Genomic DNA, 15,984 nt, shown 5'->3' with positions numbered 1-15,984 from the left:
GACAGCTTTAACTATTAATCAACCTAGCCATATCTTGAATGATGACCGAAATTAGAAAATAGGTTTGTGTGTCCCACATAAGATATATGAGGGGAAGAATGAAAAGCAATAATCTATACTCATAATAATCTGTACTCATGTTTGTAAATCCTACTCTTGCTTCTTTTTATTTTATTTTATTGGTAGTATTGATTATGCAATTTATATGGTGTTTAGATAGATATATAGTTCACTTTACACAGAATAATTCCAATAAAATTTAATTTCAATTGCCATCCATATTAATGCTTCATAGTCGAAACGTAAGCTATATATGTATTGATACTGAAAAGCAATAGTGGAGTTCATTAAAGAATTGAAATCTCTCGTAAAACAAAACGGAAAAGCAGGTTTTATCATGGAAACTAGAGTCGGCTGGAGTATTTAAAGTGAAAACGAATTCGGCAAAAACATATGCATGTCGCGTGAACGATCAACAAAAAATTCGGCAAAAACATATGCATGTCGCGTGAACGATTAACACAAACAGAGCAGTCTAAAATAACAATAATGATATAGGAATAACCAAAACAACGAATTAAAATTGATAGCACCTGGAGTATAATTGAAATCGATAATTGAAACGGAAGATGGAGTGGTCCTCGCCGGCCATTCCTTTTGAGATCGCCGAGAGGGTTTATAGGTTTAGTGTTTTTAAATCACGATTTGCGATTCAGAAACGTGGTCAAGGCTAGTTTTACCTTTTCACACAGACGGCGCCAACTGTACTTGCAAAAAAGTACGGTAAGGGATAATCATATTCTAGGGTTTAGACTGATTATTGGATGCCTTGAGAATGCTCTCAAGAGTAGTATTTATAGTCTGTCATGGGCTTGGGTTTCGGTTGCTTGGTTCCCAAGCAACAGGGGTATTTATGTATTTTAGGCGGTTTCTAGAGGTTTCTAGAAGCCTAGAAGGACGGTGCCTCAAGGCGAGCGCGCCAGAGTCTCAGGAGCCCTTCTGGAGGGCGCCTGAGCCTTTCTGGAGGTCTTAGAGCCTTTCTGGAGGGCTTCTAAGCCTTTAGGAGTATTATGACGGTTCAAACGATATGACTAAGGAATGCACTCTCATAGAGTATGCAATCCCATCTTCAAATGAGTCATACGATGCTATTGTGTACCCAACGGTTGATGACAATTTTGAAATAGAACCTGCACTTATTCACTTAGTGCAGCAAAATCAATTTTTCGGATCACCCACTGAGGATCCGAATTTTCATATTTCAACTTTTTTAAGACTCAGTGGAACCGTGAATGCAAACCAAGAGGTCGTAAGGCTGCACTACTTTCCTTTTTCCCTAGGGGGTAGACCTAGTACTTGGTTTAATTCATTGGAAATTGGTTCTATCACTTCATGGCATCAAAAGAAGCAAACTTTTCGTGCTCGATTCTTTCCATATTCTAAAACTGTTCAATTAAGGAATCAAATCATACAATTCAATCAAAAAGATGGAGAATCTCTTTACGATGCGTGGGAGCGTTTCAAAGAAATGCTTAGACTTTGTCCCCATCATGGTTTAAAGAACTGGCTTATTTTTCACACTTTTTATAATGGTCTTTTATATCCCACAAAAAATTATGTTGATGCAGCTGCAGGTGGAGCTTTGATGAACAAAACATACACAGAAGCATATGCTTTGATCGAGGACATGGCACAAAACCACTATCAGTGGACCTACGGAAGGGACACCACTAATGTTGCTCCTTCACCCTCTAAAAAAGAGGTAGGTATGTATGACAATTCTTCCCTTGATCATCTAGCTACTAAGGTTGACGCACTCACACAAAAATTTGATAAAATAAATACTAGTGCTGTCACACCTGCCCCTGTATCACCTTTTTGTGAAATTTGTGGTGTATTTGGCCATATTGGCATTAATTGCCAACTAGGTAGTGTTGTTAGAAGTCCTGAGCAAGTAAACTTTGCTCAATATAATCAAGGGTTTAGGAACGGTCAAATTTTTTTTCAAAACCCCCAAAATCTTTTTGGACAACAAACAACACCACCAAGTTATGCAAACAACCAAAGAGTCCCTCAAAAATCCAGCTTGGAACTTTTTTTAGAAAATTTTCTTATAAATCACTTTGAGCAGCTCCAAGAGCTTAAAAACCAAACTGAATTTTTGAAGGACTCTCTTGCCAAACGTACATCAGACTCCATAGTTACTCACAGTAAGATGATAGAGACTCAGTCTTCTCAAGTACCCCAACAGGTGGCTACTCCCTCTCAAACCTCCGAAGTCCTTCTAGGACAAACCGAAACCAACCCCAAACACCATATAAGTGCTATTATTTTTAGGGATGGTAACCAATTAGAGGACCCCGTTGTGAAAATTAAAAACAATGAAGGAGAGCTAGGAAGTGATGAGCCTCAAAGTGAGAAAGCAATAGGAGAGAATGACAAGCCATTTGTTTCACCATCTCATGAGCCTAAAATTCCTTTAACACAAGAGTTTGTTGAATCCAAGTTAGATGAGCAGTTTAGAAATTTTATTGAAATACTTCCAAACAAATTGCCACCTAAACTTAAGGATCCAGAGAGATTTTCCATACCTTGTGTCATAGGATATAAAACATTTGAGAAAGTCATGTGTGATTTGGTAGAGAATGTTAGTTTGTTGCCATTATCCCTTAGTGAGAGATTGGGTATAGGATAGTTAAAACCACCTTCTAACCGTCAAGCTAGTGACTCTAAACAAGCGCTTCGTGGGAGGCAACCCACGCATTTAATTGTTTTTTTTATTTTTCCTTGTTTTAAGTTGTTTTGTAGGTAATTGTCCAAGTACGATTCAAGAAAATGAAAAATTTTGAAGCCCCCTGGACCAGAAAGGTGGCACGGCCCGTGCTAAGGTTGGCACGGCCGTGCCAGATGTTTAACACACAAAAGAGGCCAAGTTCCAGAATGTTGGCACGGCCGTGCCACATCTCTAGGTAAGTATAACCTCAAAATTTTTCTTCGTCTTCCCTCATTCTCACACACAAACATCTCTCTACCTTCAAACTTCTCTCTAAAACCTCCATAACCAACAACCTTCAAACGTTCACATCTCCATCAATTCTTCACCAAATCATCCAATTCTTTCAGCAGATCAATTCTAAACTTCATTCTACACAAACCCCTTTCATCAAAAAGAACTTTCATCCACCCAAACCCATAATTCACCAAACCCTTACCTCCCTAAACCTAACCCTAAAAACCACAAATTCTTAACCAATCTCCACACCTAAACTCATAAACCTTACTCAAACATAAACCCCAAACCTAAACCAACCTTTTCCATGAAAAATCTTTCTAGACCCTAACCTTCATCAAAACACAAAGTCCAACCAAGGTCAAGAACAATGGCTTCAAGAAGAAGTGGGAAATTTTCCATTTGAGGTTGAACCGATTTAGGGAACACTAGAACCGATAAACTTTTCATGATTTGGACTATGCTCTAAAACCACCCCGTAAACACTAATTTATATTTGCTTGATTATCTTGCCGATGTAGGTAATAGGCTTGCCGGTAAGGGAGAGATAGTGGTGGGGGGAATCATCACATACATAGCTAGGCAATTTGGAGTCGGTGAATATGAGGGGATAAAACCAATTGAGGGAAACAATAGGCTTAACATAGACACCCTCATTACTATGAACTTCATAAAACATCAATATTCACTACAGCTCAATGTGCCTATTTTGATACTACTTCCTAATCCATCTCGGACTAACACCGTGGTGGAAGAAAATTTGTTGTATGTTGATGATGTCTAGGTACATGAGGAGCAAAATCTAGATGAGGGAGACAGAGCTAACTTGCACCATGAGGGAGAGCACCATGACCAAGAAACCGGTGAGCTAAATGACAATGAAAGATGGTCATGGATGCAAACTGAAATTGAGAGGATAAGCACCAAGCAACAAAGGCAAGGTGTTGAATTATCAGGGCTAAGAAATGAAGTCCAAAGGGGCAACCACATCAATGAAGAAAACAATGAAATGCTCCATCGGATGATGCAACGCCTCCATCTCCAAGGTCCTCCTTATGGACTTAAATGAATAATTGTGAGCTTTCCTCTTCCTCTCTTCCCTTCTCTCTTCTCTCTTTCTCTACTCCTTCTTCTTCTACTCCTTCTTCTTCTTCTTCTTCTCTTTTAAATTTCTTTTTCTTTTGAATCATTGAGGACAATGCTTCCCCTAAGTGTGTGTGTGTGTGGGGGGGGGGGGGGCTAATAAAGTGTCTAGAGTCGTAGTGTTTCCAAACTCCCTTGAACTTTATTCTTTTGTTTTGTTTTTATAGCGAAAGGCATGATTAAGTAGCTTGTTTTTAATGTAAAATATGGCATAAAATTTTTTGTTTTGTCTCTTCTTTAAAGGTTGTTTCTTGTACATGAAAGTGATTTCTTGTGTTTCTTGTGTTCTTGCTATACCCATGTCTTGTTTTATTGTGAAAATTCTCCAATGAGAAAAGCACCCGGTTGCAATCTTTGAGCAAATGTATGAGTAGGTATTTTAAGGAGCACATTCTATCTTTAGTGTTAACTTAGACCCTTTAAAGTCTTAAGAGTAAAAGTAGTATAAGTTTGTGTGGGAAATTAATCAATTGTGCCTTATTGTTATATTCTTAATTGTTAAAGTTAAATGGGGCGGGAGAATGGCACCAACATGTGGGGGAAAGGACAATCCCTAACTTCCTAATTGTGGTGGTGACTCCCTAATTTGAACTTAAAGAAAAATAAATTCATCAATGCTAGGGGGAAAGGACAATTACATCCAAAAAGACTTCCTACGCGGAGATGAAATAAAAGAAAATTTTGCAGCACTGCTTAGGGTGATTTTGAATCTAGGGGGAAAGGACAATTACATCCAAAAAGACTTCCTATGAGGATAGATAGCCCCTAAGCATCTGCAGCCCCTTTGTGCTTAATTATTAATTTAATTCAATTTTAACTTAAATTCCCATCACTCTTATATGAAATGAAGAAAGGACGTTTCTCGGTTACTTTAGCATTAAGGATAGAACATGTTCCTCATAATATCTGTCTAATACAGGAGCAAGAAAAAGGTTGGACTGCATGCACACACTCACTTGAGACTTGATGTTGGGTTGAATAGGTTCACGAGGAATGTTTAAAATTATGATTAGTGTACTTGAAACAAAACCTTCAAAGAGACTTGTGTTTTCAATTGCATTGCCATAATTAAATCCTTTTAGTTGCTGCTATGTCCATTGCCTTTTGCTTGAGGACAAGCAAAGATTCAAGTGTGGGGGAGTTTGATGAGTCATTAATTAGTCTATTTTATTGCTTTATTTAGTTTAGTTTTATAAAGATTTGATTTGATTTTATTGCATATTTATTTCCTTTTTGAATATTTTACTTCAAATTGCTTTTTATTATATTTTAGGAACGAATATATGGTGGAAGGTGTCTTGGAGCAAAAGAAAGAGGACTGGAGCAAATACGGTGCAGAATTATGAAAATATAGTGCAAAAATATGTTCCCACCAAGTCAGAAGCTTGGCACGGCCAGTGCCAACATGTGGCACGGCCGTGCCACCCCCAGAAGCCTCTTTTGCTGCTTTTCTTCAAGCCCAAGTTACTCCGTTGCAACTTTACTGTTTTGCCCTTATAGTTGCTTAGTTTCTAAGTCGATTCTAAAGCTATAAATAGAGTAGCATTCCATCATAAACAATGCACCTTTGCTTAGAATATTTTCAGCATTATTTCAATAAAAGTCTTTATTTTCCTTTACCTTCTTCCTTGCAATTTACTTTATTGTTTTCTCTCTTCTTCCCCCATGTCTACGATGAACATGAGTGAGTAGACTTTCTTTGTCTTGGGATTGTTGGTTAAGTCTAATGACGTAATCCGAATCAATCCAAGCCTTAAACCCTAATTATATGTTACCTTAATTTCTTATCTAAATTCACCGTTTTAACATGAATTAATTATTATCAAACTGTGGAAGCGAACGCGGAGGGTTTGATAATGGTTAATTCATCGTCACAAATATCAATTACGCGAACGCGGAGCTTTGATATTCGAACAAGTGAATTTAGACAAGGTTTGCGAAACATGAGAATAGTCTAGCAAACCTTGGGACACATAAAGTTTCGATCTTCAAGGGTCCCAAAGGCAATCACCCAAGAGAATAGGTGTGGTTGTTGGAGGGATACACTCACTGACTTCGAGAGAAGCTTTGATATGCTAAAGAGAAACTTGTCCTTAGAAATTAAGAATAACGTAGAATTATAAAGTTTAAGGCTTGATTGTGAAGGATTCATTGTTATGACGAACCAATGATCCCAAGGCTCTTTATTATTATTGTTATTTACCTTCAGCAACTAACCCTCTCTTTTTATAACTTTTCTTCTCCTCTAATCATTGTTTTTAAGTTAATTAAGTTAAACAACTCCCTAGGGGAATGATACTCTTCTTACTACTATTACTTAGATAGACCGTGCACTTGCGGTTTGGTTCTATCGGCATATTGTTCATACATTTATATGTTATGTCATAGAGCCTTGGCGTAGATCGTCAAGAAGTAGTAAGATAGCAAGAATCACTTTTGTGATAAGAGATGATATGTTGTAGATATAACCTATTAAGTAAGTAGAAGCAAGTAAAGGAAGTTATACCGGTGATGATCTTAGGTTTCCCCTAATGGTCCGGTTTAGATGTCGTGTCGTGAAAATAGTTAAGAAAGCCTTGATACGTAGATTGTATTCTTGGCATTGCGGTTTTAGATTCCCCTTATCCACCATGACACATATAAGAAGAGAAGCCTATAACAAGTTAATAAGTACCTATGACGGGTCTAGTATGCACGACCGTCTAGGAAAGCAAGTCCCCACACATGTATAATCAACCGGCAGGTTGTATTATAGACACGTGGTGACCGCAGGTTTCCCCCGAGGTTACCTATAGCCTAGGCTTAGGTGGAACTCACTGAGACATTATGTCTCATCCCAATCCTTATTTGTTTCAGATATCAGGATGGATTAGCAAGCTAGTAGCCGGATGGATGTTTCAGCAAGTGTTCGTTCGTACCAGCTGCAACATGATATGGATATTCAAGGATGCCTTTATCATATTTTAGGAAAGTTGAGTTGTGATCTTATTGTACGAACGCATTTGTTGTATATGACATTCATTCGAAGTTTTTATGTTGTAAATTTTTAATGTATCCAGTACTAAACTAACACACATGCTAGACTTTCAAGATACGTCAAGTATGGGTGTTACATTTGGTATCAGAGAAGGTCGATTCAGATCATGCCTTAGGTCATTAAGTTACAACAAAGGTAGTGGGACCATTGGGTTCCAGGTGAATGTTCTAGTTTTTGTTGTTAGTTGATCCTGATCAACTCAATTTAGGATTCGACGATTAGAACGGATGCCTGAGAGCTGAATAGGACCCAGGAGGAACGAAGTATGTGGTGAAGAAGCACAGAAGTTTGAACTCAGAAGTAAAAACTCGGAATGAGTATTAGTAAGAAGTTGATCATGCCAGTAGGTGGCCGGTGAACTAAGTAAGTAGAAGTATGAATCCTCCGGGAAGGTAAGGCAATGTTCATAAGGGATGTTTCGACAGCGTTGGGTAAGTGTCAATGATACTTCGTATACCCATAAGTAAAGTGTTTGAAATATATTAGTAGGATCTGAAGCTTCTGTAAGAGTCGTTGTTGGAACAGGTTTGAAGTATAGAAGGAATTGTATTCTGGAACGTAAGTACAAGGCTACAAGATAAGGAGAAGTCGACATATGTTGACGGAGTTAGTAGGCTCTCAGGAATAGCATTATGTGATTAAAGTTATGGACTTGTATGTTCAGAGTGGACAAGATTCTAGTGTTCGGAAAGTTGCGTTACGCTGCAGTGTAATGAGGTAAGCTACTCGTAGTGGAGGAAGTGAAGGAGTTAAGCGAAAGTCTTATGTTATCAGGACTAAGGCATTAATTTCTGACGTGCCGAGAATTGTATCGAAATAGGTTGATGCTTGCCATGCATATTTTATAGAATATTTAATGATGTTAAGAAAGAATGATATGCATTAGGTTACTTGAGAAATTGGAATTTTATGCAAAGTAAGTTTTCAAAAAATTTAGCTGAAGAAACTCACCAATAGCGAACCTGGGGGCGAAATTTTCTGTTTTTTCTCTAGGGTCTGCAGTAACTATTGGGGAGTTGTCTTCACAATCTTTTATGCGACGAAAATCTTTATAACATCAAGTGACAAATGCATATCACATCCTAAAGTTTTCAAAGGAAAAAGGCATGGGCAATCATCCACGAAAATCGATTCGGTTTAAGGTAAATTAGGAAGTTAATGTGACAAGAGATAAGAAGGAGCTTAGACCAAGAGTTTAGAGGTTTTGGTAATTGGAATAAACGTCACGGATGTGAAGTCATGATAAGTAAGAAGTTAAGTGAAGAGTTATGTGAAATCACAAGGTTCTCGGTTTTTGTGTGGAGTTAGAAGTATCCCTCAAACCTATGATTTGCTTAACTGACCTACCAAGGCTCGTTAGGATGTTGAATCATAAAGTTTGCATGATTTTAGAAAGATATAAGTATATGGGTGATTGAAGTTGACATTTTTGAAATTCAAAGAAAATTTTGTAGGTACCAGATTGTTACGACTCACATAGAGTGAGCTAAATTCACTAGAACCAAGATTTGATGGCACGTATGTGTTACGAACTTGTTCTATGATTTTAGAGTAACGACTGAGACCTAGATTTAGTATAAATTATTTAGTGGAAAATCATCAATATCAATGACCCGTATGCTAGTTTATGAAGTTTTCTTTAAAAGAAAAACAAACGAGCAAGCATAGGAATGATTAAGCAAAATATAGTACGCGGGAATACTAAGGTACAAGGTTAGATGTTTGAGGAATGTATGTACAAGTGCAAGATGAGTCTACTACGGGAATTTGAGATTTGCTCGGAAACAAGTTCAAGTATGATATGTATATATCAGGAGGTAAACCCAACTAGCAAGAACGTAAGGTCTATCCCTAAGTAAAGTATTATGAGTATACGATAAGTTTATCGTGAGTTTTAACCTTACTGGCAGTGGTAAGTGAAAAGTCATGACGTGTTTACAATGAGGAAAGTCTTGAGAAGAGTTTAAGAAGATATTAAGTATTGATAGAAGGAGTGTGAAGTTCACTTGTCCTAACGGATTAGAATATTAGTTAAAGCTAACCGGTGGGAATCAGAGTAGCGCAACGGAAGTTAATCAATAAAGTTGTGAGCAGTAACCATGGAACATGGAATTTGGTAGTAAGAATCTTCATGAAGAATGTTCGAGATAGTAATGCAGTTTTAGTGAGAAGTATTATGAGACAAGCACGGAGTACTCGTTATGATAAGTAAGTATTGATGCTTATACAGTAGTATTGATTAAGGTAAAAGTAAAGAGGACGTATCTCCACTTTAGTAAGACAAGGAAGACTAGAGTCATCGGGTTGCCTAGTTGGTAATGTCGAATGCGTAGAAGAGCAACTGGTTCATCAGAAAGAGTATATGCTATGCTAAGGGAATACGATTCATGAGATATGCATGAAGAAGTACATACCCTCCTACACCAAACTTGTTAAGTGATAACGATACTTACTAGAATAAAGTCAAACCATGGTTTTACGACCATTAAGTGTTAAGATTGGTATTAAGGAACTTGGGAACGATATTGTTTTAAAAACATGATATTGTCCATTGTTGAAACTGATGAGGCATGTCGCAAGCGAGTAAGCTCACTTAAGACGTGCAGACTTCAGGACCAACTGTTATAGGTAGGTTGGGGCGAGTAGTAAAACCTTTTTTGTGAAATTTAGAGACTTGTCCTGTGGTCCTGCGGTACCATTACAAACTCGGTTTCAAAATGAGATTTTCTTTTAGTCAAGTAATTGTTCGTTCCAAGAACCAATGTACCAAAGTTTAAAATTTTTTAGAAGCAAAATGCTAGAAAGAGTATCGTTATTAACTAACAAGAAGTGGTACTAGAAAGTATGCTGAAACTATAAAGGATAAAGTTTTATGAAGGAATGACAATGTCCATATGATACTGATATCATACGGGATGCACGGATTTGTGCTAAGAGTGTTCAATGCAAGTACAAAAGGACTTAGAAGAAAGTTTTAAGAGCATGTGATTCGTAATGTTGGTTAATAGATTGTCAGATGAATCGGAGTAATTGATTTCGCCTCCCCAAGTCAAGTTAGACGAGTTACCCATGGATTCGGGTACAAAGAGTTTGTGAAGAGATTTAAAGGTTTCTTAAGACTCTAAAAAAAGATAAGAGATTTGTAGAATCATCAAGATAAGTAACATGAGTAAGAGGCATAAGTCGCAAAGTGTGGTAAGAAAGATTATATATGCATGATAGAATGTATGCATGATAAGATGTTCTAGATGTAAGGAAGCACTGCAGGGCAAACCTGGATTCCGGTAGGACCCCAACTAAAAGGCAAATCCTGAGTGTTTCAGTTAATGATAAGTTACTTATTTGATGGCTATGCTAAGTAATTAAGATGTAGATTCAAGACAACCAATTCACATGTAGCAAGGTAAGAATCAATCGCGATGTTCTAAGATAATTCTGTGATCTTGATAAAGGTACTAAGGTTGAAGAGGCTATATTCGTTTATGCGGAACAAGCAAGAGGATGAATTAAGTGTTTTGATAAGAAAAGTATGCTTTGAACCTTTTACGTGGAAATGATCGGACATTATTTAACGGAAAACCAAGAAGGCAGGTCTCAGTTGCGATGTTTGGTAGATGATTTCTAAATTTCGGGGACGAAATTTCTTTAATGGAGTAGAATGTAATATCCCGCCTGTCAGTATCAGAATATTACCAGTCGATCGTGTCAGAGGATTAATATTTCGAAAGAAAGTTTGACGGAAATATTTTCAAGTGATGTCAACTTGTCATACCCCAATTTTTGACCTAAGGATCCTACATTCATACACCGACACGTGACCCTTCGATCCTGATCGGTCTTTGACTTTTTCAGTGAAAAATTGGCAGAGGTATTTTAAAATACCTCATGTTTGGTTTCGAGTGGGACCCTTTTTTCATCATTATTTTATTTTTATTTTTAGTTAGAATTTCCATCTTTTATTCTTTTTTTAAAAAAAAAATAATAATAAAATAATTTAATTTCAATTTTTATTTTTAGTCTTTATTTGTTTAATTATTTCATCTTTGTAAGGTAAGTCCAATTGTCCAAATCTGCATAGTCACCTTTTTATTTATTTATTTATTATTATTTTCATTATTCTTTTTAATTGTTATTTGATAAAATCCAAAAAACAAGAGTCCCCAGTCCAAGAACAGTCTGTCAATCCAGCATCAATCCAATACACGTTCCATCTCTATCCCGTCCCCAAGTTCAGGAACAGAAGCGTTCTTATCAACCAAGAGCCAAGGAATTCTGTTTGTTTCAAAAACCCTAATCAAAACAATATATATAGAACCAGCAGAATACAAGAAAGGGGGGCCAAAATTCATCAACGCACAAACTGGCCAAAAATTCACACAAAACCAGAAACGCACAACCCTTTTTACAATCCATCACCAACGCACACAATTCATCAGAGCCAATTTTCAGCAACCTGCAATTCATAAACCGCACCGAATTTTCTACAACACAACACTATAACAAATCGACACAACTCACAAACGCAATAAACAACCTCAAACCTCACGAAACCGAATCCGTACAGACCATCAGCATCACACAATCGCACACAAGACCGAATCAAGCATTACAAGACCACACAAGGACGAATCAAAACCAGCAGCAACATCGTGGAACAGAGAATCAAATCGGTCCAACATCACAAGGCCGTGATACAAGGTTCACAAGCCGTCACCCATCGGAACAACACCAGAAGCAATTCCGCCACCGCCGTCGGGACAGTCGAGGCCTTCCTCTTCCAGATCGAACCACAAAACAATACAAAAAGGGTATACCTTTTCTTTCTCTTGTCCTTTACTGTGCATCGGCTTAATTTGCTTTGAAAGTTTTTTTGTTTGTTGTTCTTTTAAAAAATCGAAAGAAAAGAAGTAGAAAGGAGTAGGAGGTTTTGAACCGAAAAAATAAAAAAATAAAAAAGAAGGAAGGTAATGAAGAGAAACGGCGAGAGAGAATAGTAGGAAGAAAAGAGAAACTCTCTTTGGGAATAAGGGTTAGCACATATATATGGTCCCTTTTGTTCCCATGTGCGTGAGTGTAGGTGATACCATACACCCATGCCTCCCATCCCTTGGATCTTTGATCCAACAGCTCCTGATACCTAGATTTACTACTTGATTTAGGCTGTCTAATTTCAATCAGACGGCCCCCAGCCAATCTTCCAAGCCCAAACACATCAGCCTTGCTCTGTTAAGCCCAACCTCAATTCTTTTACTTTCTGCACACTCCTGAATACTGCTAAACTCCTTTCCCTGCATTTTTATTCATTTTAATTTCTCTTGCATTGCATATTTAATTCACATCACATATTATTTGTTTCTTTTACATCCCATTTATTTTATATAGGTTTATCATGTTATTTTGCGTCCTCTTTGTTATTTTGGCATTTTATTTTACAAGTAAGAATTTAGTTTGTATATTAGGCTTTAATGTAAATTATTCATGCATCTTTAATTCAGTTTTATCGCTTTGCATTTTAATTCATTTATCCTTTGTCGTTTATAACTCTGATTTTAGGTTGTATATTAGGTTTAATGTAATTTATTTATTTTATCGCAGACCCTAGAATGTATTAATTGGTTTTTTTGTAATAGTTTAGGTGCATGGGTGCATGTTTACTTTTTACACTTGCTAGTTTAGGTAGAAGGTCCTTGTGGTGGTCCTACACCGCCATAAGGTACCTACGCTTTTATTTTTCCTGCTCCGTTAGTTTCGATTTTAGTTTAATTATTATTCAAAAACAACAAAAACATGCAAATAACCAAAAATCACAAAAAACATTTTCAAAATAAACCTTGATCTTAAATCAAATGACGTCTCTTTTTATTTTCTTTCCTTAATTAAACTTCAATCAATTTAATCATACTTCAAGTCATTTTTCTCTAAATATAAAAAACACAAACAAATTCATTTTTGCCATTTGGCTTTTCCATTTTAAAATCTTTTTCAAACTAATAAAAAACACACAACCAATCAAACATCAATTTTTACCACGAACTACGTGATTTTGATCCTTCACGGGTACGTAGGCTGAGGACCTTGTCCTTCCAAATCAATAAAATGTAGATAAACTAGGCCTCCTTTCTTTTTATCACTTTTAATGCCATTTTCAAAATAAGCAAGTTTATAGCACAGTATTTAGATAAAACCAAGAGGTTCCCGTAGAGTACTACGGATATAAAGGGTGCTTGCACCTTCCCTTTATGTAACTAACCCCCGGACCCCCCAATTTAAATAATTTTTTCTCAAAGTCGTGAAAAAAATAAAGTGAGTCAATAAGCTAATCAAATAGCCTTGATCTCCGAAAAATGACGCGACAGAAATGGCGACTTCACTGGGGACCCCCTAAGAGGGTTGAGCCTAACTTGGTCTTATTTAATTTTTGTGCTATAACTTGCTTAAAAAAATCAAAAAATAAAAGATGGAAATACTTGTATATATGTTCTCCATTCCTCTTCTTTCTTCATTCTTTTAACGTGAGTGGTGAGATATGTCCTAACCCGTACTTGAGAGAAATATAAGATAGGACGGGGTATAATCGTAGTGCCATACCAAGAGCATTCTTGGACCATGTGTACATGTGATAACCCTACTCGGTGGAGGCCTCACGGAAGGTAGTAGTCTTGTTAACATGAGCGTTTGTGTTGAGGTTATTACTTTCAATGTGAGTGTCCGTCGAAGCCGTTGACCTTAGTAACCCTTAACCCATCTTGGCCTTTTTAGGACGTAGTGCGGTGGCTAAACCAAGAGCATTCTTGACTTTAGTTGTCACGCGATACTACACTCAAACTAGACTTCCTTGTGGATGATATTGGACTAAGAGCATTCCTATACACCGATATATTCATAAGGGTAGTTGTAATTTGGGAACTTGGTAGAACCCGTGATACAAGTACATTTGAAACCATAGTCCTTACCAAATGGCGTTGTTACCCTTGACTCCAACATTATGGACTTAACCACACCATGTTTTCTCCGTTCTTTAGCATAATCATGCATGCATGCATTCATTCGTAAAAAAAAATTTCATCAAAACATTGAAGGACTTAGATAAGTTCTTGTAAACATTGGATGAGTGGACCTTATAAAGAGGGACACCAAGGAATACAGTTTCAAAAGTCTTAAACTAGACCCTAGCTTTGTTGGGAACCGGTTTTAATATCTCAAATTATCAAATGAAATAATGTTCCTTATGATGTTTACAATTACTTTGACAAATCCTCTGATAAAAAAAAATGTGTCCATTTTTTGCATAAGCATGTCATGCATCATTTTTCAGTCTCAATTTCGAGTCTCGCAAATTTTTCTCTTCCGTAAAAAGGTCAATCCAACAGTAAAGTGGTCCGATGTCGTCCTTGAATTTCAGTTCGCATATGCAGACATTCGTGCAAACACAAAAGACGGATCAACTTGAGCAAGAGGTCCACGAACTCCGCGGAGAGGTAACAACGCTTCGGGCCGAGGTAGAGAAGTTAACTAACTTAGTATCTTCACTGATGGTTACACAGGTTCAACCACTATGTCCCCAACAACCTCGACAACAGGCTCTGCAACAGTTTATTCCTCAAAACCAGGCTAAGGGGGCATCGAAGTTTGATCCAATCCCTGTGAAATACGCGGAGCTGTTTCCTACACTGCTTAAGGAGAACCTAATCCAAACTAGACCACCTCCTCCGGTGCCGAAAAGATTGCCAATGGGGTATAGAGCTGACCTTTCTTGTGCATTTCATCAAGGGGCACCAGGTCACGATATCGAGCGATGTTTTGCTTTCAAGACTGTAGTTCAGAGGTTAATCCAAGATAACACCCTGTCCCCCGAAGGTCAGCTACTTGTCCAGCCACAACCTCAACAACAGGCTCCAAGAGCACTGCAGTTTGATCTGATTCCTATGAAGTACGCAGAGTTGCTTCTGTATTTGCTTAAAAAGAGCTTCGTACAAACTAAGGCACCTCTTCCAGTACTGAAGAAATTGCCGGCTTGGTGGAGACCTGGTCTCTTTTGTGTCTTCCATCAAGGGGCACAAGGTCATGATGTTGAGCACTGTTTCTCTTTGAAGATTGAAGTCCAGAAACTGATCGATGACAACGTCTTGCCTTTCAAGAATTTGAATCCGAGCGTGTAGCCGCAATTGGGTCGCTGTCAATGTTCTTTCTACTACTCATCTGCTCATTTAATGTGTTTGTTGTTTGTCTTTTCAAAAAAAAAAATCCTTTCGTCCTGCCCGAGACGAAAGTGAACTTGTGTAGGGCCTTTCGCTTCATGCATTTTCCATCATTAATAAAAATGTCGTTTTGATCCCGACTTTGATTTTATTTTGTGCTTATTCTGGAAAAATGGTAATACAAAAAAACCAATTTTTTTTTTAATCATTTCCACATATCTGCATAATTATAATGTTTATATCAATAATCAAATCATGCATTAATAAACCCGTTGAACGCATTAACCATGTATTCTCTCCCAACTTTGAGTTCCTTGTATCTGAAGCTGAAGAAGGAGAATGAAGAGATTCCTGACCAGATCACTCACATATTGGGGCATCTTAGCCATTGAAGCTGCAAACATAATATCAAGGAGATTGTCCAGAAGATGACATTCGGTTACAAAGACTGGCCCGGGGTGCTACCATTCGCTTTGCTCAGATATCGTACTTCAGTACACATTTCAACAGGGGCAACCCCCCTCCTTCCCCAATATGCAACATGGAGGTCATGCTTCCTGTGGAGGTCGAAGTCCCGTCAATAGGAGTTCTGCTAA

The 15,984-nt window shown here is 37.5% G+C and overlaps 1 non-coding gene across 1 annotated transcript; it reads right to left on the bottom strand.

Annotated features, from left to right (window-relative positions):
- Window positions 1–1,450: 1,450 nt before the first annotated feature.
- On the bottom strand, window positions 1,451–1,557 carry LOC146946651 (small nucleolar RNA R71). Its single transcript, XR_015029482.1, has one exon. It is a non-coding gene; the product is annotated as a small nucleolar RNA R71 (small nucleolar RNA).
- Between the last annotated feature and the right edge of the window lie 14,427 nt (window positions 1,558–15,984).

Source organism: Medicago sativa, chromosome 2, assembly GCF_051527215.1.
Source record: "Medicago sativa cultivar Bolivia chromosome 2, Bolivia_mono, whole genome shotgun sequence".
Lineage (NCBI taxonomy): Eukaryota > Viridiplantae > Streptophyta > Magnoliopsida > Fabales > Fabaceae > Medicago > Medicago sativa.
This window is presented reverse-complemented; position numbering and strand designations above follow the sequence as displayed.